The sequence below is a fragment of the Ursus arctos genome, unplaced genomic scaffold (assembly GCF_023065955.2).
Source record: "Ursus arctos isolate Adak ecotype North America unplaced genomic scaffold, UrsArc2.0 scaffold_7, whole genome shotgun sequence".
Taxonomy (NCBI): Eukaryota; Metazoa; Chordata; class Mammalia; order Carnivora; family Ursidae; genus Ursus; species Ursus arctos.
The window spans coordinates 36,592,280-36,615,642 of record NW_026623089.1 but is presented as its reverse complement, the minus strand read 5'-3'; the positions used below and the strand labels follow the sequence as shown (position 1 = coordinate 36,615,642).

The following is a 23,363-nucleotide window of genomic DNA, read 5'->3' as shown; positions in this document are numbered from 1 at the left end:
GGAGATATTATGGCGTGAAATCTGTTGTGTTTATTGCAAAATATACGACGGTCTGTGGCCACACAACAAGGAGATGGAAAAGAGCTACTTGTGTGGTATACCCCATACACTATAGGATGCTGAACCCACTTCCGCTCTCCCTTCAAGGCAGGTGCTCAGGAACATAAGTAGTTCCTTTTTCTGGGTGCAGCTGGCCTATTGGAGTTTTTCCAGATTCCACCACTTCAGATGACCCCTCTGCTGCCAAACTAAAGCCAAGTAGGGTACGTACACCTTGTTGAAACATAGCAAATGAAGTTGAAATATATTTAAATGTATTTAATTCCTCAATAACTTCATTTCCTTAATTTTCTTCTACACTATACAAAACAAGTTAGGAGAGAAAGTTTCTAATATTTTTCTCTTTGGGTTTATCTCTTGTTTCAATATTTGATGTACCCCAAAAGCCTTTGTTTTCACAGCATCCCCAGCCTCTTTAGGCCTCATTATAGACATGCAACTTATTTATAAAATTATTTTTATATTTGGCTGAAAGTACTTTGTATAGAAATAGCTATATGAAAACATTTTAAGGCATATTTGGAGAGTATGTTCAGGATGATCAGCCTTAAAATATGCACTGTGTCACATATAATTCACTTGGGGTGTGAAGCTAGGCCACCTCACCAAGTTAGAGATTCATCCCCTAGAAGTTGATAGAAGAAGCTCAAGCAACAGTTGAAAGTAGAAAAGTGATTGCATACATAACTAAATTGGCATTTACTATACAATGAGGAGCTGATAGCAGCCCTCATTTTCTAACTGATGGTTGATGATTCCTCAAGCATTTCTTAGGCGGCTACGCAGTGGTCAATATTCCAGTTTTTCACCAATAACTAGTATCCACATATGAAAAATGGTGGGGAAAATATGGATGCCTCATTTATTTATTAGCTTGGGAAGGTGGGGTTGTAACTGATATATCCTGACCAGCGTAACCTGAAGCAGTTACCTGGACATGGATGATAGGGAAAGTATACATTAATTTTGGGGAAACAGCTAATTTCTATTAAGGAATGAAGATGAGAGATTAAGACATTTGCCTTTCTTTAAGAGATAATTCCAGAATATATGACTCCATCCCTGGGCAAGCATTCCATGTGGATGAAGAGGGTGGTGACTGGATACCCTAAGGCAGTATCGCAAATGATGTGCTTCTGTTTCGCCATCTCTAGAGTAATGAGTGCCTCTCAATTCCTCTTACCTCATGGATCATACCTGACTATCTGTTTTGGATTTGACGTTTTTGTCACATACATCTTCTAATTTCCTGATGTATAGGATCTCACCGGGATATGGAGCCACATGAGATCACAAGAACCTGCATGTAATGAGGCTGGGGGAAGGTCTGAAGTTCAGATCTCAGGTGATTATAAAATAGCCTGTTTTTCCAAATTTCTTTATATACATAACTTTCACTATCAATGTTTTTAACTATGTTTAGCTTTTACTATTTTCTTTTAAGCATCACCTTCCTTAATACAACTGTAATATGATCAGAGTCCTTGGGAAGCATTTCACTGATTATGGGAAGGAAGTTTGTGGAAAAGAAGAACTTGTACATGAAAATGCAGGAGGTACAATAGGATATATCACATTTCATCAGATCCTAAGAAACCATTGATTGTGAAAAAGAAAGCACTTGCTAAGATATACCCAATTTCAGAAATGTGAAATGAAAAAAAAAGAAAAAAATGTTTTAGGACTGTTGAAAAAAATTTTTTTCAGAGTTCAAGGGTTGCCCTGGGCTTGATAGTTTACAAGTACTTGATTTGAACAAAGACCTTTGGATATTCTCAGTAATCATCAATTATATCCAATTGATAATTCTGTCACTAATTTAAGCAAAAGATATAGCTCACAGATTATTTGTTGAGTACTTGAGACTTTACAATTCTTAAAATTTATCATATCTATTCAGGGAGTGCTGTTTCCTTTCTGTAAGAATTGTTTAATATCTTAAAATACTAATGGATATGCTTAATTCTTTTTTTTCAAGATTTTACTTTCAGTAATCTCTACACCAACTGTGGGGCTCAAACTCACAACCTCAGAATCAAGAGTTGCATGCTCTACCAACTGAGCCAGCTAGGCACCCCTAATCTTTTAATTCTTCCTACCCTCTACCCTGATAGCCAGAGTTAGGGGATAGAAAGAAATATGGAAGCTCCCATGCCTTTCTCATTGTACATCATTGATAAGAAAGGGTCATAACTGGTCATGAGGTACAAGGCTGAACCCTAGATAATGAAAGCGGAGTTCAAAGCAACACGCTTTACGTAGTTGTGAGAGTAAAACTGGCACTGGATTGGTACCTGAGAGCGGTTGAGAACAAGTAGGTTCAAGAGGTAGACCTGGGAAAAGCTAATAGATAGGAGCATGTGGCAATTGATCAGCAAGGGCTACAGAAATCATGTCAGTGTTTGGTCAGCTAAGCAAAATGACTAGCAGAGAAAGGACTAGAAATTTGCTTTTGGTTAAACCTCTCTCTGGACAGCATTAAAATGCTAAAATAAATATTTTTTTTACATTTTTAAAACCACAGCAATAAAAAGAATAGGAGAAAGACCACAACAAACAAGGAATTTCAAAAATATGAAAGATGGAAGGAAATGGCTATTGTATTAGAGCAGAAGTGGGCACCATTTATAGTGCTTGCATGTAAAGGTAAGAACAAGGAGCCAGTTTGGCTCCAGACTCAGAAATGCTTAATACTGTAGAAGACAGGAGTGAGACATGAAGGGAAAGCAGTGAAATTAATGACCAGTTGTATATGGAACATTCACTTAACCCCATACACACATGTCCTTCTCCCCAACCCCTGTGCACTTCCCAACCAGAGATTTACCTTTAGCAAGAGATGGGAAGTTTCTTTTCTGCAGAAATTGAACGGCCCCCAGGGAGAGACCTCTGTATTTCTGGCATTTGAGAATCCAACAGTAAAACGGTTGTCCTCTAGCTCCATTACTCTTAGAGCTTCAAAATGCATGAAATATAAACTGAAAGTTAAGGGGCACCTGGTTGGCTCAGTTGATGGAGCATGCAACTCTCAATTCCAGGTTGTGAGTTCAAGCCCCATGTTGGGTGTGGAGCCTACTTTTAAAAAAAAAAAAAAAAAAAACTAATAAAATTGAAATAAATATAGGCAAATTTTCAAGTATAGGTATTTCAATACTTAAGTGATAATACAAATAGAAGATCAGTAAAGAGTATATAATATTATTGAGGCACCTGGGTGGCTCAGTCGGTTAAGCATCTACTTTCAGCTGGGATCATGGTCGCAGGGTCCTGGGATCGAGCCCTGTGTCAGGCTCCCTGATCATGGGGAGACTGCTTCTCCCTCTCCTCCCCACTCCTGCTCTCTCTCACTGTCTCTCTCTCTCTCTCAAATATATAAAATCTTTAATTTTAAAAAAGGTATATAATACTATCAACTAACTTGATTAAATGACATAGACCACCACCCAACAACAGCATAATATGCATTATTTTCTGGTATACATATTATGGGCTGTAAAACAAGTTCCAAATGATTTAAAAGAATGGAAACTATACAAAGTATGTTCTATGACCAGAACAGAATTAAATTAGAAATCACTAACAGGAAGATATCTGAAGAATCCCCAAATATTTGGAAATTAAATCACCTTCCTAAATAAGCCCTGAATTAAAGAGGTAAAAAGGAAAATTTGAAAATATTTTGAACTAGGGCACCTGGGTGGCTCAGTTGGTTAAGCGTCTGTTCAGGTCATGATTCCAGGGTCCTGGGCTTGAGCCCCGTGTCGGGCTCCCTACTCAGTGGGGAGTCTGCTTCTCCCTCTCTCTCTCTCAAATAAATAAAATGTTTTCTTAAGAAAATATTTTGAACTAGTCTATGCCCATACCACCCTGAATGTGCCCAATCGAGTCTGAAAGTATTTTGAACTGAATGAATATATTGAAATTGTTGGATCTAGCTAAAGCAGTGTGGGAATTTTAACTTTATGCCAATAAATTCAACAACTTCAGTGAAATGTAAAAAGTCCTTGAAAGGCACAAACTACCAAAGCTCGCTCAAGAAGGGGTGCCTGGGTGGCTCAGTCGGTTAAGCGTCTGCCTCTGGCTCAAGTCATGATCTCAGGGTCCTGGGACAGGTTGGTATCAGGCTCCCTGCTCAGCAAGGAGTCCTCTCCCTCTCTCACAGCCCCTCCACCCCCACTCATGCTTTCTTTCTCTCTCTCTCTCTCAAATAAAATCCTTAAATAAATAGATAAGTAAAAATATTTTAAAAAATAAGAAAAAGAAAACAAGAATAGCCCTAATAGTTGAATTTGTAGCTGACAACCTTCCCACACAGAAAAAGTACAGGACCAGATGGTACAAATGAATTCTACCAAACATTTAAGGGAGACATATTAACAATTCTACACAAACTCTTCTAGGAAGAAACACTTTACAACTCATTTATGAGCCAACATTGCCCACATACCAAAGCCAGAAAAAGACCTCACAAGAAAAGAAAATCATACATCCACATCTCTCTCAAACAGATGCAAAAATTCTTCTAAAAAATAGCAAGTTGAAACTGCTACATATAAAAGATGGTAATACATCATAGAGTTTATTCTAGAAATCCAAATTTGCGTTAGCATTCAGAATCAATGTATTTAATCATACATCTAAAAAAGAAAACCTGTATCTTTTTTAAAATGTAGAAAAAGTATTTGAAAACAAAATCAATGCTCATTCATGATTAGAAACTCAAAATTGATAAAGAATTAAAGGGACCATCCTCAATTTACTAAAGGGTGTCTATGGAAGAACCTGCATGTGACAGACTTAACAGTAAAATAAAAAGCAGTTTCCTCCTAAAACTGAGAAGAACGCAAAGGTGTCTACTCCCCTCTTCTAGCCAACATAGTCCCAGATGTAGCCAGTGCAACAAGGCAGTAAAAAGAAAAAGGAGGGGGGCCACCCTAAGTCTCAGCAGGCACCGTGTACCAGCCTGCACTGGGTTTGGGGCAACTGAGCTGGGCCTGAGCGTTGGGACGGAGCACACCATTAAGGACAAATAGAAGAGACACAGAAACCCAGGCACATGAAGGGAGAATGCCATGTGACAGCAGAGACACGGGAGTGATGCAGCTGTAAGCTGAGACGCCGAGGAAGGACAGCATCTACCGGAAGCTAAGAGAAATGAACAATGTAAACATACACACAAAAAACGTAAAGTGCCTAGAAGAAAAAATACAAACCATAAAAAGGAAAAACTGGCAAACTGGACTTCAATTTTAAAATTTCATATGAAGAAAATAACTATGGACTGGAGAAAATATTTGTAGAATATATATCTGATAAAGGAGGACTTGTATCCAAAATCTGTAAAGAACCCTTACAACCCAGTAATAAAAGACAGTGGCCAGTAAGCACGTGAAAGGATGTTCAATATCACTAATCATTAGAGAAGTGCAAACTGAAACCACAATGAAATACCACTGCTCACCCAGAATAGCTAAAATTTAAAAGACACAATAATACCAAGTATTGGCAAGAACATGGAGTAAGTTGCTGGCAGAAATACAAACTACCATTTGGAAAATAATTCAACTGTTCTTATAAAGTGAGATATATACTTATCACAGAGGCTGGCAATGCCACTCCTAGGTGTTTACAAGAGTAGTGAAAACATTGGCATCCAAAGCTTTTCTGTGAATGTTCATAGCAGGTTTACTCATAATAAGCATACTATTCATACTGGAAACAACCTACGTGTCCATCAACAGGTGAATGAGTAAACAACAATTAAAAAAACTGATACAACAGAATGAATCTCAAAAGAATTATGATATATGAAAGAAACCAGATTTAAAATGTTACATAATGTATAGGAAATTCTAGAAAAGACAAATCTATGAGAGAAGACAGCTCAGTGGTGGTCGGGGGTGGGATAGAGGTGACTGCCAAGTGGCATCACAGATGGAAAACGTTCAGTCAGCTGTGGTGGCAATAACAGGAGTACATTTTTTGAACTATTTACATAAAATGGGTATATTTTTATCATACATAAATTTTACGTGGTGTATAAATCTAAATTAATAAAACTAATTGAAATATACACATGCATACACATACACCGGTGCACATTATTTTTTGTATTGTCTATGAACACTTAACATGAGATCTACCGTCTTAACAAATTGGTAGGTGCACAGTACGGTACTGTTATCTGTGGGCGCAATGTTGGACAGCAGATCTCTACAACTTATTTATCTTGCATAACTGAAGCTTTATACCTGTTGAAATGCAGCCCTCTATCTCCCCTCCCCGCAGCCTCTAGCAACCAACATTCTACTTTCTGTTTCTATGGGTTTGCCTATTCTATGAAGTACTAGTGTACATCATTTTGGAATATTAAAACTGCTTTGTTTTCAAAGGATCTCTTAATTGGCAGTATTGGCAGATTGCTTTACTGTTGAAAACTGGGCTTAGGTACTGTCTATCAGACAGATGTTAACCATGGGTTTCTCTGAGCTTTGGAAAACATTCTCCCCACACAATTTTTGTTCAGTTTTCCTCTGAACAGCCACCAACTGTTTGCTATTTTCCTGTGAACACTGAAACTCATTTTCCTGAGTTTTCTTCCCAAAGTTCTGAGACTGCATGAGTCTCAGGACTTTGTAAGAATTAAAATCTTGATTTGTAAAAGTCCTCTGATGCTTCTTGAACGTCTACCACTCCGTCCTCATTTGGGGGAATCTGATGAAATACTCCTCCTTTTACTCAATAAAGTTTGATTTGTCTTCATCTCCTTTTAGTCTTTTTGAACTCCATTTTACTCAGGCCTTTGTTCAATGACACCTCCTGGGGCATTGTCTTCCCTGAACATCCTATTTCTTCTTCTTCTTTTTTTTTTTTTTTTAAGATTTTATTTATTTGACTGAGAGAGAGAGACAGCCTGCTAGAGAGGGAACACAAGCAGGGGGAGTGTGAGAGGGAGAAGCAGGCTTCCTGCTGAGCAGGGAGCCTGATGCCTGGGCTCAATTCCAGAAAGCTGGGATCATGTCCTGAGCTGAAGGCAGACGCTTAACAACTGAGCCACCCAGGCGCCCCATGAACATCCTATTTCTCTCCCTATTTTTAATACATCTAATTTCGTTAGTTCATTCAATCATCCATTCACTCGCTCTATATTAGGCTTAGCAGTTGAGGAAATAGCAGTGAATAAACTCTAACCACAAAGGGAAAAAAGCTGGTAAATTGGAACACATTAAGATTTTCTGTGCAAAAAAAAATACTATTAAGAAAGTAAAAAGGCAGGGCGCCTGGCTGGCTCAGTTGGTAGAACATGCGACTCTTGATCTCAGGGTTGTGAGTTCCAGCCCCACGTTGGGTGTAGAAATTACTTAAAATAAAATCTTACAGAAAAAGAAAAAAAAGTAAAAAGGCAAACATGGTGGATGAAGATACCTGCAATACTTACATCTGACAAAGACCTTATATCAAGAATATATAAATATAACTGGGGCTCCTGGGTGGCTCAGTCGGTTAAGCATCACACCCTTGATTTCAGCTTAGATCATGATCTCAGGGTTGTGAGATCGAGCCCCATCATGGGCTCCGTGATGAGCTCCACACTGGGCATGGAGCCTGCTTAAGATTCTCTCTCCCTCTCCCTCTGCCCACCCCCTCAAAAAAAAAGTATATAAAAAAACCTATAAATTAATAAGACAAAAGCTGGCAACACAACAGAAAAATGAACAAAAGACTTAAGCACTTCACAAAAAAAGCCTATCCAAAGAGCCAATAAACACGTGTTAAAATATTCCAATTTATTAGCCATCAAGGAAATGCAATTAAAATCACAAGGCAGCGAGCGGCACCTGGCTGGCTGGCTTAGTCGGTACAGCATGCACCCCTAATCCCGGTGTGGTGAGATCAAGCCCGTATTGGGCATAGAGCTTTCTTTAATAAAAAACAAAACAAACAAAAACCCCACAAGGCAGAACTCCACATCCATCCCAGTGGCTCACATGAAAAGGCAGACAATCCCTGCCTTCGTGAGGACGTGGAGCAACGGCAACTCTCCTACGTCGCCGTGAGAATCTAAATTGAAGCAACCAGTTTGGAAAACAATGGCGGAATCTACTAAAGCTGTCTGTATGCATACCAAATGACCCAGCAATTTTACTTTTGGTATATGTTCAACAGAAATGGGCCCATGTGCTGATTGAAAAGCATGCACTGGGTTGTTAATAGCAGCACTCTTTGTGCCAAGAACTGAAAATTCTCCAGTGCTCACAACAGAATGGAAAAGCGTGGTATGCTGACACAGGGAAACATTACACTGCACTGACAATGAGCAGACCACAATTACATGCAGCTAGAGGAATGAATCTCACAAACACAGTGTCAAATGGAAGAAGCCAGACATGAAATATGTACATTGTGTGATTTTATTTATACCAAATGAATAGAATTAGTCCAAGATTGAAAGTAAAAAATCAGCCGTTGCCTATACCTATTATCTGATAACAGACATAAAGCCAGCTGCAAAGTTAACAAAAAATATTTCTCCCAAGGTCATGCTACACATACAAAGTGCCATCACGACCCCCTTCTTCAAGTGACTGCTGCCTTTTTACTAATGAGGCACCAGTCCTGCCTTGCTGTTCCCATCTTCTGAGCAAACACTATGGAGATACTTAATTGCCAAACTGCCTGATGACAGCTCCCAATTTAGACCTGATCCCCACTACTCCTTAGTCCCCCTCAGAATTATTCAACCCAAGCCCTGCCTTTCCCTGCTCCCTCTTCTGACAAGATGCACCCGAGTTGCTGAGGTGTCCTTCCTTGTTGCAACAAGCCAATAAGCCTGCACTTGGACTAAGTTGTTGTCCTTGGTGGTCATGGTTGGGCATTAAAAAATATAGCAAAAGCAGGAAAATATAACACATGGGGTTAGAAATCAGGATCACAGTTAACACTGGAGGGGTAAGGGACTGTGAGGGGGCACAAGGGTGATATCTGCAGTGTTGGTAATGTTGAATTTCTTGAACCAGCTGGTGGTTATGCAACTGTGTTCACTTTATGTATATTAGTTATATACTAGTTGAGCTGTATACTTATAATTTGGGCACTTTTCTCTCTGTTATACTTCAGTAAAAAGTTTGGGTTTTTCTTAAAGCTTTTATTTATTTGAGAGAGAGCGAGAACCAGAGAGATCACAGAGGAAGAAGGAGAAGTAGACTTGCCACTGAGGAGGGAGCTCAATGCCAGGCTCAATCCCAGGACCCCGAGATCATGACCTGAGCCGAAGGCAGACGCTCAACCAACTGAGCCACCCAGGCGCCCCCAAAAGTTTGCTTTTTTGGAAGAGCAGTCTCCCCATTCCTGCGTCCATCAAGTCTGCTCACAGGCTGTCCACTCACAGTCTGCCCTCGACTGCACTGCACCTACTTGTCATCTAATTGTAGTCAGTAGGGTGACCAGAGGCTTCATCTGTATCTAGGGGTTTAGTCTTTGTCGTACGCTCTCCTCTTGGAACTTTTGGGACTACGTTGTCTGAAAACATGGTTTTATACCTGGTATTGTGTGGCCACTTGTGCTAGCAATTCTTCCTGTTCTTGGTACAGTTCTTCATTTTTCTGGAAAAATTTAGGTCAGTTTCCAGTGTCTATTCTTCCTGACTTACACAAGTAGAAATTGATCTATAATTTTAAGCAACAATATTTAATAGAAGAGAACATATAAACATGCATATTCCATAGACTTGTAATATTCAGTATAAGAAACAGAATACTCCTATATATCCATAAATGAAAACGGGTCCTCTGGCTTTCAACTATAAAAAGTCTTGGGGGAGGCGGGGGTGCGCCTGGGTGGCTTTGTCGGTTAAGTGTCCACCTCTTCGTTTCCGCTCAGCTCATGATTTCAGGGCTGTGAGATCGAGCCCTGTGTTGAGCTCCATGCTCAGCAGGGAGTCTGCTGGAGATTCTCTCTCTCTCCCTCTCCCTCTGCCCCTGCCCTCGCTCACACACTCATGCCCTCTTTTTCTCTCAAATAAATAAACAAATCTTCAAAAAAAGAAAAAAGAAAAAAATAGTCTTGGGGCACGTGGCTGGCTCAGTCAGAGGAGCACACGACTCTTGATGTCAAGGTTGTGGGTTTGGGCCCCACGTTGGATGAAGAAATTACTTAAAAATATTTTTAAAAATTAAGTAGAGGGTCTTTTAAAAAATAATAATAAAATGAGGAGCGCCTGGGTGCCTCAGTCAGTTAGGCAGCAGACTCTTGATTCTGGCTCAGGTCATGACTTCAGGGTGTAAGATCGAGCCCCATGTGGGGCTCCCTACTTAGCAGGGAGTCTGCTTGAGGATTTTCTCTCCCTCTGCCCCTCCCCCTGCTCGAGCTATTTCTAAAATAAATAAATCTTTTTTAAAAAATTAGTCTTTAGGCTTTATTTTTAGATAAAAATAAGCCTAGCTGAAGGGAAGTCATGAGCAAAGACAGGGATGAAGAATGGTGATGGACTTTGCCCAAGACTTAGTCCATTGAGCTGGATGAAAAGAAAGTGAGACAAGGCTTGGAAAATAAGTTGGTGAGGGGAAAGCCAGCCCCCCGTGACAAGCTGAAGAGTGCCTGGTTCTAAGACCCAAGATGCTGGATGCAGAGTAGCAGAGGAATGCAGTGACTCAGAAAATAAATAGATAACAATTTTATTGACCCATTAGAAGAAATAAAAGGTACAGTGTACCTCGCACCCCCACCTGGGCTAAACCCCTGAGCACAGAGTATGGTTCTTCAGTAGTGGTTCTCCTCGATGTCTGAAGTTAATTTTTAATCAACGATTTCATCCTGGAAATAAGACTTTAAATCATCTTTTTCATTCACATTAGGATAAAATTCAGATCTGAGTCCTGTATCATATGTAAGAAAAGGCACATGGTAGGAGAGCTAGAACTCCACTAGCTCACAGTTAATGTGTGCAACAATAAAACAGTAAAAACGGCAGCAGCAGCAGGCCCCATGGAGACGAGTGTCCAACCGCCCCTACAGAGACACAGGCAGGAATTTGCGCGAACCAGAGGCAGAGCCATCCCTCAGAAAACTGTGAAACTCTTCAACCTAATGAACACTTAGATCTCAGTCAGAACATTCAGATCCTTGAGCCTTGGACTCAAGGGTTCTTCCCATTTTGGACACTCCTGCAATGATGGCTGCAGGAGCTGGTGGCTGAATTGCAGAGACGGCCCTAGGTCTTCCCCAGAGGAGCCAGTTAGTGTCCTAAGGGGCCCCTGTCCTGGGATGGGATTTTGTCTCTGACTTCCTGATTTTCTAGACTTTTCACTGGGAGAATATGTCAAAGGCGAGAGAGTGGTTTGAGGCCAGACTGTTGAGCTGCCTGTGGAAGAAGGGGAACTTTGCAAAGCCCCAGAAGGTCCTAAGCTTGTGCTGGCTAGCACAGGGGAATCTGGGCCCACACCTCCACTCCTGCCTCCAGGGTGCCAGAGTGAGACTTTTGTCCAGGAACATGTTCTATCTTCCTAGAATCACTAGGCACAGTAAGCTTGTCATCAGGGCCCTTGAGAACAGGCTCTTACCTGGGGGCCTGGTTTTGTCCCTGGTAGGCCATTGCTTCTCTCTTTGCATGTGTCCAGCTCTTCCATTTGAGGCCAAAATCAAGTAGGAGAACAGAAAAAGTGTTAATTCACTTACCCCGTTCGGCCCCATCAATGTCTTAACATGAAACAAATATTTTCTTAATAAGCTCCATCTTGGTGTTATGGTCACCTGTACTCCTAAAGGACACAGACATAGCTCAGATCCTTAGCCCAACATTCGGAGATCTTGGTGGCCAGGCCCCATTCTAGCTTTCTATAATCTTTTCTTGGTTTTCCCTTCCTTAAGGCTCCCCGAATACTACCCTGCTTACCCTGTTCTCACACCTACATGCTTGACCAAGCCCAAAGAACCCTTCCTGCACTATCTTCCCTATTTTGAAAACCCTTCTCCCCACCCAGGACACATGGGAAGGGCAATCTTATGTTTGCTGAAATAACGATTTCTCTGATGCTATCAGTGCCTTCATCTAGACTTTATATGTGGGAGCTAACAGATTAGCTTGTGTGCAGAGTCTGAAGTAGTGCTTGAACTTGGCTTTTTATCAGAATTAGCAGGGAGCTGGCCCCTGAAGCCCACAGAGCCACAGGCTCACCAACACTAGATAGGACCTGGGCTCCACATTTTTACCCAGCTCCCAGATAACACTGATAAAACCAAAGTTTGAGAACAGCCCCAAACCTCAAGACATAGCTTGAAGTCCTGCTCTAATATTTGTCAGCTGTGTGGCCCTACAGAGGTCTAGAATCTCCCTGCATAGTACTTAAGCTTGTAGGAAAAAGTGGGGATAGCAAAAGCATCCTACATTTCTTAAAGGCTTTTTTTTTTTTTTTTTTTTTTTTTGCTTTTTAGTTTTATGCATTTTCTCTTTGGAACCCCAATGGTTTTCTTTTCTTTTTTTTAAAAGATTTTATTTATTTGTGAGGGAGAGCAAGAAGCACACTCCTTGCTGAGCAAGGAGCCCGATGCGGGACTCGATCCCAGGACCCTAGGATCATGACCTGAGCCCAAAGCAGATGCCCAACAGACTGAGCCACTCAGGCACCCCTCTTGTAGGCTTTCAAAGGCAAACTAAGCCTGAATGGTACCATGCAAATGCGTCCTTATCCTGGTAGGAGAGCCTTGCAAGTGTGACAACTGCAGTCAAGCCTGATGACAATGCTCGTGCCCCAAATCCGCCATGTCCTCGTCCTCTTCTGCTCCAAGAGGAGACATCCAGGACTTTGCTACGACAGCATTTAAGGCCAGAAAGAATTTGACCCACACACACTGGTAAAGCTTTCTAAAATAGCCAGATATACAATATGCCAGACAATTTCAAACTTTCTTATGACAATCCTGTGATGGAATGTATCTTGCTAAATATTAATCCATGTGTCCAAGTCCCACAGCAGTGGAGAAGGGGCGCAAAGAGCCTCTCCTGATCTGAGAGTTGAGTGAATATCTAGTGCTCTGGGAGAGGACAAGGAAGCTACAGAACAGGTGACATGACAAAATAAGCATGTGAAACAGTACTCCCATGATATGTTCCTTCTTCCTAGGGCATAGGAGCCCCTCAAAGAGAACAGGGCAGCTGACCCTCGCCCATCAATTCCCCGTGCAGGAACCAGAGCTCTGAGAATCTGGCCTCCAGGAGTCCAAGCCTGGGAAATACCTACGTACCTCGGCAACCGAGATGCCAGTGCTTCTGCGGTTTCCACAGCTCTTTCAAAGCTGCTCATATCAACCAGGGTGTCTGGCGGCCTCCTTCTTACACACCTCAGCCATTGCTAGGTCTGCTTTCCTTCCTGTAAATTTTGTGAGCTTTATAGAGTGCACGTGCTGAAGCCTAACCATGTTTGCAGCTGATAGAGGTCCTCCCTTCTCAGCGCCTGACCCACCGAGGGCCAGAGCAGCGCAGTGCCGTGCAACCCGCCCAGCCCAGAGGTGCCACCAAAATGCAGCAACACGTCACGGGGCCCACAGCTCCTCACCAGCCAGGGCTCCTCAGGCCTGCTTCCTATGAGAGTCACCTGGAGAATTCTCTAAACATTCAATCTGAACGTCTAGAGGTGAGTCTGATGCAAAGATAAAGAACGTGATGGCAGTCACGCATTCTCACCGCACCCACGCCGAAGGTGCCGACTGCAGCAAGACTGAAATGTTTCCCGGAAAACACTGACCTTCAAAGAGAGAGCGTCTTCCTTCCTCCCCACCACTGACTCCTATCCCCACGGCAAAGCCCTAGTCTTCTTATAGCTTGAGTTTAACAATTAACTATTCAAATCACCTGATACTGCCTTTACTGCATCAGATTGATGGTCAAAGTAAACTGTTTTCCAAATAACCTTTCCTGCCTCTAAAATCAAAAAAACTAAAAACAATTATAATATATATAAATATAATATACAAATATATAAAATAAAATAATTATACTGTAATGTCACAAGTGCTAAAGTGAAGCTAGTTTAGCTCTACATTGCTAATAAAGTGATAAATATGTGCACCTTATCCTGAAAACACTTTGATTAAGGTCCAGTCTCTCTTAAAGGAAGCATTCTCTACAAATCAGTGGCTCGCAAGGTGGGGTCCACAGACCAGCAGCATCAGCATCAGTCTCACCTGGGAACTAGTTAGAAATGCATCTCCTGGGGTGCCTGGGTGGCTCAGTCGTTAAGCGTCTACCTTTGGCTCAGGTCATGATCCCAGGGTCCTGGAGTCGAGCCCCGCATCGGGCTTCCTGCTCAGTGGGAAGCCTGCTTCTTCCTCTCCCACTCCCCCTGCTTGTGTTCCCTCTCTCACTGGCTATCTCTCTGTCAAATCAATAAATAATCTTTTTAAAAAAGTGCATCTCCTCAAGCCCACTCCAGACCTCCTGAATCAGAAACGCTGGGGGCAGGACCACCCTGTGCTTTAATAAGCCCTCCGAGTGACTCAGATACCCACTAAACTTGAGGATCACCCCTATGATATAACAGTTCTCAAACTTGGCAGCACGTTACTATCACAGCTTAAGAAAATCCCACCTGAGAGATTTTTACTTTAATTGGTCTGGGATAGGGCCTCAGCAAAGCTCCCCAAGTGATTCCAACATGCAGTCATGTTTACAAAGTAATTCAATAAATAAATCCATTACAAGCCTTCAGTGCTGTATTTTGTTTTGTTCTGCCAAGTGGGGAAAATGGGGGTCTGACCTAAATGTTCATATTTTTAAAGTCCATGTATACTCATTCAAAGTAAAAGTTACAAATATTATATATTTTAAAAAGAAAAATTGGGATATAATTTACATACCAATTGTGCATATAAAAAATGACTATTACTATAAAGAGTGAAAAAAACAGACTAAAGGGAAATACATGAAAATGTTAAATGTTTGCACTGTAAACAAATTTTTTCTATTGATCTGCATTTCTCAAATTTAAATGTGCAAGCATTTTTATATAAGATTATTTTGTTATTTTTCTAAGTAATCGTTTTTTAAAAAGTACTGGATGATATCAGTGTTTTGTTGAAGTGGCATGCCCTAAATACAGGCAGTGAATGAAGAGGCAGAGAGATTTAAGGACACTGAAGCTCTTAATATTAAGGGGTTTTTTTCTTTTTATGAATCTCTTTTAAAAAATTTTTAATTCCATGAGCACCTGAGTGGCTCTGTCAGTTAAGTGTCTGACTCTTGATCTCACTTCAGGTCTTCATCTCAGGGTCGTGAGTTCAAGCCCATTGTTGGGCTCCATGCTGGGTGTGGAGCCTACTCTAAAAAAACTTTTAAAAGTATTTAATTCCAGTGTAGTTAACATAGTGTTATATTAATTTCAGGTGTATAATATACTGATTCAAGAGTTCCATATATTACTCAGTGCTCAAAAGTAAGTATACTCTTCATCCCCATCACCTATTTTGCCCATCCCCCCACCCATCTCCCCTCTGGTATCTGGGTTTTTGTTTTTTTTTTTTTTGTTCTCTATAGTTAAGAGTCTGTTTTTTGGCTTGTCACTTTTTTTCTTCCTTTGTTCACTGTTTTTCTTAAATTCCACATATGAGTGAAATCATACGATACTTGTTTTTCTCTATTTTACTTAGCATTATACCCTCTAGATTCATCCATATTGTTGTAAATGGCAAGATTTCACTTTTTTATGGTGAATAATATTCCATTGTGTACATATATACCATATCTTCTTTATTTTTTTTAAGATTTTATTTATTTATTTGACAGAGAGACAGTGAGAGGGAACACAAGCAAGGAGAGTGTGAGAGGGAGCAGGCCTCCCGCGGAGCAGGGAGCCCGATGCAGGGCTCGACTCCAGGATGCTGGGATCATGACCTGAGCTGAAGGCAGACACTCAACGGCTGAGCCACCCAGGCGCCCCTACTATATCTTCTTTAGGAAGTAAAGTATGACACCATATACCAAAAACATGGCGGGGAAGGATAAAGAATGGGCTCAAACTTAAGCAACCATCAATTTAATATAGACTGCTATATGTAGAAGATGTTATATACACACCAAATGGTAACCACAAATCAAAAACCAGCAATAAATATGCAAAAAATAAAGAGAAAGGAATCCAAGTCTATCACTAAAGAAAGCCAGCAAACCATGAGAGCAAGAAAAGAAACAATCAGGGAAGAACCTCAAAAACAACCACAAAATAAGCAACAAAATGGCAATAAACACATACTTACCAATAATTACTTTGAATGTAAATGAACTAAACACTCCAATCAAAAGACATAGGGTGACAGAATGGATTAAAAAAAAAAAAAAAACCAAGTCCCATCTGTATGCTGCCTACAAGAGACTCATTTCAGGCCTAAAGACACATGCAAAATGAATGAGGGGATGGAGGGGTACCCATTGACCCCAACACATGCTGGGCCTCCCCCACTATCAACATTCGGGAGTAGAAGAGTGCATTTGTTACAACTGAATCTACATTGACACATCATTAGCACCCAATGTCCACAGTTTTTATTTAGGGTTCATTCTTTGTGTTTTAAATTTTATGGATTTTGACAAATGTATAATGATGCGTATCCACCATTATAGTACCATACAGGATAGTTTCACTGCTCTAAAAATCCTGTGTCTATTTATCCCTCTCTCCCCCCTCAACCTCTGGCAACCACTGATCTTGTTACTGTATCCGTAATTCTGCCTTTTCTAGAATGTCATGTAGTTGAAGCCACACAATATTTAGCCTTGTCAGATCAGCTTCTTTCATTTAGTGTAATAAACATTTCAGGTTCCTCGGTGTCTTTTCACGGCATGAAAAGGTGATGCCATTTCTTCTTAGCACTAATATTCCATCGTCTGCATATACCACAGTTTATGCTAACAAAAGACATTGTGATTGCTTCCAAGTTTTCACAGTTATGGATAAATCTGCTGTAAACATCCACAAGCATCCATACTTTTTTTGTGGACATAAGTTTCAAACTCTTTTGGGTAAACACTAATGTGACTGCCACATTGCATTGTAAGAGTATATTTAGTCACATGCACACCCAGTTTTATTGAGATGTAATTGACATATATCACTGAATGAGTTTCAGGTTTACAGGATCAAGGTTTGACTTACATATTGTGAAATGATAACCACAATAAGTTCAGTTAACATCTGTCATCGAATATAGATACAATAAAAAGAAATGAGAAGAAAAAGAAAAAAAAAATTCTCTTAGTAATGAGAATTCTTAGGATTTACTCTCTCAACAATAGAACAGTAACTCTCTTCATATGTATCACACAGCAGTGGTAACTATACTCGTCATGTTGTACATGATGGCCCTAATACCTATTTACCTTGTAACTTGAAATTTGTACCTTTTGACCACCTTCCTCCAACTCCCCTTCCTCCCACCCCTGCCTCTGATGACCACAAATCTGATCTCTTTTTCTAGTAGTTTTGTTGTTGTTTAGATTCCACATATATGTGAGATCACACAGTATTTGTCTTTCTCTGTCTGACCTATTTCACTAAGCATGATGCCCTCAAGGTCCATCTGTGTTGTTGCAAATGGCAGGATTTCCTCATTTTTTATTATTAGTATATTTAGTTTTATATGAAACTGCCAAAATGTGTTCAAAACTGGCTGTGCCATTTTGCATTCCTACCAACAATCAATAAGCGTTCCTGTTGCTCCACACTCTTGCCAACACTCGGTGCCGTCGGTGTTGTGGATTTGCACCATTCCAGTAGGTGTGTAGTGGAATGCCACTATTTTATCACCTTCATTTTTTAATTTGGTAATTTTGCTAGATATACAATTCTTGGTTTATAGGGTAGTTTTGATTTTTCCTTTCAGCACTTTTTCTTTTTCTTCTTGAGATACAACTGACATATAACATTGTATAAGTTTAAAGTGTACCATATCTTGGTATGACATATTTATATATTACAGTATGATTACCACTAGTGTAGGCTTTCCTTACTCTTTTTTCTTCTTTTCCCTTTGTTCTGCTCTGACTGGGTTGTTTCAAAATTCCTGCCCTCTAGTCTGCTCTACTCTGATGCAGATGATCTCTACTGCTTTTCTTTTTTTTTTCACTTTACTCATCGAATTCTTCAGCTCTAGAGATTCTGTTTGACTATTGATTTCTCTTTGATAAATACCGCATTTTGTTCATGAATGCTTTTTCCCATTTCATTGGACTGAGTTTCCTTGTAGCTGATTTGAGTTTCTTCAAAACAGCTATTTTGAATTCTTTGCCAGCTAGATCACTGAAGTCCATGCCTTTGAGCTCAATTTTTAGAGAACTGTTATCTTTTGGTGATGACATGTTTTGTTTATTCTTCATCTTCCTTGTGGTTCTGCGTTGCTGTTTTCACATTTGAAGTAGCAGACACCTCCTCAAATCATTACTAGTTGCCTTCAGATGGGGTATAGTATTCATTGGTCCTGTTCTATCTGGGGCTTCTCCACCTTTGTATAGAAACTCCTGCTCCACACTTCTTGCTCCCTCTTGTGGCAGAATTTTTTTTCTTATGGCAGAATTCTTAAACTTTTGTCTTTCCTGGTTTTTATAATTCACCAAGCAGATTGCTCACACGTCTCCTTTGTTTTCCAGAAGATGGTACTATAACTCATGTTTGAGGATTCTCCCATGCCCACAGATCCTGGTCTGATTTTCTTATAGCACTCCATTAACTGATTACTAGACTCACTCTTGTGGCCATAGTCAGGAGTATGCCCAAGGAGCCAGCCCACAGTGGGAGAAGAGTGGGAGAAGATGTGGGTTTAGTACTCAGGGTGTTCAGGGTGGACACACTCCCAGTGGGAGATCCTTGGGTGAAGCTCACACAAGTTCATGGGCAGACTTCCTGCAGAAGTCCTGAGGGTAGTCATCAGGAACCATGCCCCTTTAGTGCCTTTGATAATCTTATATGCCTCTTTCCTAATCTCCTCCCTCCCCCACACTTGGGAGAAACTGGTTACTCTCCAGCAGTGTCTCACACAACTGGGATAACTAGGCACAAACTCACTGCTTTCCTTTTCCCCAGCAAGAGAGGTTGCTGAAAGATAGTTCAACCTCACTGTCACCTTAGGGAATAGGCAGTGCTGGCAAAACTCCTCTTATTCCATCCACTGCATTCGATCTCATAATGTTGTTTTTTTTTTTCCTTCAGTGGTGTGCTGGAATCCCCCCTTGGAAAGACTGGACTTCTACAGTGTCTCTCATCTGTGGGTATCTGCCCAGGATGCACTCCATGTTTTCCCCAAACACAGCCAAGAAGGGGCTGGAGCAGGTTCATTGGCTGTCCTCATTCTGCAGCCCCTACCAAGGTCTGTCTGCCTATTGCTGAACACAAGGTGGGCAAGACTCCTTTCAGGTTCCTTGGCATATAGTACTGGATCCCACAAATCCTACAGAGGCACTTTTATTCATGAATGGATGCCTAATTAAATGTTAAAGAAGGGAACAAGAAGGAAGAACGCTTTTCATGCCATGATGCCTCTCCGTTCAGCACATGTAATGTCATTCTACTGATTTGGTCTCCATTGTTTCTGATGAGAAATCAGCTGTTAATATTATTGTATATGGTAAATTGCTTTTCTTTCGCTGCTTTCAAAATTTTCTGTTTCTGGCTTGACTATAACGTATCTAGCTGTGGGTCTGTTTGTATTTATACTACTTTGCATTTATTGAGCTTAATGAATATGTAAATTAACATTTTTCATCAAATTTGGGAAGTTTTTGGATATTACTTATGTTTTCTATGCCTTTCTCTCCTCTCCTTCTGGGACTCCCATTATTGTTTTGTTGCTATGTCTGGTGGTGTTCCACAGGTCTCTGAGGCTCTGTTCGCTTTTCCTCATTCCTCTTATGCTTTCTGGTGTCTAGACTGTAAATCCCTATTGATCTATCCTCAAATTCACGGATTCTTTCCATTGCCAGCTCAAATCTGATGTTAAAATCCTTCTACTGATTTTTTTTCATTTCACTCATTGTACTTTGCAAGTCCATACCTCCCATGTTTTCTTTAATAATTTCTTTTTACTGATGATTTCTATTTGATGAGCCAGTGTCATCATACTTTCCTTTTAATCTTTAAGCATTGTTTCCTTTAGTTCTTTGAACATATTTATAATAGCTTTTTTGAACAATTTTCCTGTTAAGTCCAGAATCTGGACCCCCTGGGAGACAGTTTCTATTAACTGTTATTTAGAATGGAAAACCTCTCCTGATCTATCTTCAAATTCAGTGGTTCTTACTTATGCCAGATTAATCCTTTTAAACATATTTAGACTTGTTTTATGGCCCCAAATATGGTCTATCTCAGTGAGTATGCCATATGTACATATTCAACTTACTTAACAGTTATAGAGCTCTTCTGCATTTTCTATTTAATTTGGGTTGGATTTAGTATATGTTTTTCAAAATATTAGTCCACCTCCTCTCAGTTATGGAATTTACTAACATGATGTTTTCCATAATATCCTCTTCTCTATAATATCCATAGATACTATAATCTACATAATGGAACACACTGGAGTTTGTCTGTGAATTCTTCCAGATTTTCTGCATAGACAACCATGCCAGCTGCAAACAAAGACTTTGTATCTTCCTTCCTAACCTACATACATTTTATTTCCCTTTCTTGCCTTACTGCAATAGCAAGGGCTTCCAGTACAATTTTGAAAAAGAGTGGTAAGAAGGGACATCCTTCCCTTATAATAGATCTTAATGCAAAAGCTTTGAGTTTCTCATTACTAAATATGATCTTAACTGTAGGGTTTTTTTGTGGTCTTTATCAAGTTGAGAAACTTCCACTCTATTCCTAGTGAAGTTTTTATCACAAGTTAGTGTTGGATTCCACACATGAATTATAAAGCCATAAAAAAGGAGGAACACAACATTTGCAACATGAATGGACCTTGAGAGCATTATGCTAAGTAAAATAAGTCAGAGAAAGAAAGACAAGTGATATGATCTCACTTGTATTTTTTTCTTTTAAAGTAGGGTCCATGCCCAACATGGGGCTTGAACTCAGGACCCTGAGATCAAGAGTCACGTGCTCTATCAACTGAGCCAGTCAGGCACCACAATCTGTATTTTAACATATGATCTCACTTGTATTTGTATGCGAATCAAAAACGAAAGGAAGAAAGAAAAAAAGAAAGAAAACACTGAGCTCTTAAATAAAAAGAACAGATTGATGGTTGCCAGAGGAAGACGGAGAAGGTGGGCAAAATGGGTGAAGGTGGTCAAAAGGTACAAACTTCGAGGGTGCCTGGGTGTCTCAGTTAAGTGTTCGACCCTTGATCTTAGGGTCATGAGTTCAAGCCCTGCATTTGGCTCCATGCTGCACATGAAGCCTACATTAAAAAAAAAAAAGGTACAAACTTCCAGTTATAAAATAAATATGTCATGGAGATGTAATGTACAGCATGGTGACTATATTATATTGCATATCTGAATGTCTCTAATAGAGTAAATGTTAAAAGTTCTCATCACAAGAAAAAAATTTTAACGGTGTTGTGATGGATGTTAACTAGAGTTATTGTGATCATTTCATAATATATAGATACATTAAGTCATTGTGTTGGACACTTGAAACTAATATGTTATATGTCATTTATAGCTCAATAAAAATTATATCTCAATAAAAAATAAGTGCAGGGGCTCCTGGGTGGCACAATCGTTAAGCGTCTGCCTTCGGCTCAGGGCGTGATCCCAGCGTTCTGGGATCGAGCCCCACATCAGACTCCTCTGCTAGGAGCCTGCTTCTTCCTCTCCCACTCCCCCTGCTTGTGTTCCCTCTCTCGCTGGCTGTCTCTCTCTGTCAAATAAATAAATAAAATCTTTATAAATAAATAAATAAATAAATAAATAAATAAATAAATAAATAAATAAATAAATAAAAAATAAGTGCAAATTTTTAAAAAGGACTGACAACCCAAATATGGGCAACAATATAGAGCAAAGAGTGTTCTCATACATTGATGGTATAAAATGTTAAACTATTTTAGAAAAAAATCTAGCAGTTTCTTAGAAAAATATACATACCCTATAACCCAGAAATTCCACTCCTAGGTATCTGCCCAAGAGACAGGAAAATAAAGATCTACAAAAAGACTTCGAGCACAAGGTTCACAGCTTTATTCACAGTAGCCAAAAACTAGAAACAATCAGCTGTGGGTTCTCCTCTTAGGATTTCACAAGGATGAACTCAAGCTGCTGGCTGAGCATCAGGTCTCATCTGGTGAGATGAGGACCCTCTTCCAAGCTAACTGGGTTTTTTGCATAATTCTTTTCCTTGTCATGATGTGCAGGTGGCCTCCCTCCATCCTCAAGCCAGCAATGGTAGGTCAAGCCTTTCTCATGCTTTGAGTCTCCCTGCCTCCCTCTTCTGCTTTTAAGAGTTCATGTTATTATACTGGACCCTCATGGATAATCCAGAATAACCTCCTTCTTTTAAGGTCAACTGATAGTAATCTTAATTACACCTGCAAAGTCCTTTTTACCCAGTAATGTAACACATTCATGGATGTAACACCAAGGGCAAAAGTCACAGGGCCCAAAATTCTGCCTACCATAATGGATAATATACTATTATGGTATATTCATACAACAGAATATTACTCAGAAAGTAGAAGGAAGAATGGAAAGAAACATACAATATAGATAAAAACCTTACACACAACAGTATATATAATGTGATTCCACTCATGTCTAATAACAGCTATTTTACAATATACTCTTCTGCCTGGCCACCTGCATGTTCCTTTGACAATGATCACTTCCTAATTTCAAAAGCATTAAGGTGTTTCAGAAAATTTTTAGAAAATAAAAATATCAGTAATAATCTCCTTCAGCCATTTATTTTTTTTAACGATGTTTTATTTACTTATTTGAGAGACAGAGAATGAGGACGAGGGAGGGGCAGAGGGAGAAGGAGAAGCAGACTCCCCTCTGAGCAGGAAGCCCAATGCAGGACTCGATCCCAAAACCCTGGGATCATAACCCAAGCTGAAGGCAGACGCTTACCAATTGAGCCACCCAGGTGCCCCAGCCATTTATTTTTTTAAGATTTTATTTTTAAGTAATCTCTATGCCCAATGTGGGGCTCAAACTCACAACCCCAAGATCAAGGGTTGCATGCTCCACCGACTGAGCCAGCCAGGTGCCCCTCATTCAGCCATTTAAAAAGTTATGTTCTTTCAATCATAAGTGAAAATACTCACTTACCAGCTGGAGAAACTGGGATGAGTTACTTAACCTCTCTGTTCAAGTAATA

General features: G+C 40.1%; 1 protein-coding gene across 3 annotated transcripts in view; it reads left to right on the top strand.

Moving 5' to 3' along the window:
• The window catches only part of ZNF239 (zinc finger protein 239), a 40,104-nt gene extending 18,368 nt beyond the window's left edge, over nt 1-21,736 (top strand). The window contains exons 3-5 of one of the 3 annotated variants that reach the window (XR_008957965.1): nt 148-263; nt 1,321-1,405; nt 19,251-21,271. The gene's annotated coding sequence lies outside the window, so the exon portion shown is untranslated. Of the gene's footprint in view, nt 1-147; nt 264-1,320; nt 1,406-19,250 lie in introns of all 3 variants that reach the window. The other 2 variants (XR_008957967.1, XR_008957966.1) reach the window with 2 other exon arrangements.
• Nucleotides 21,737-23,363: the final 1,627 nt, after the last annotated feature.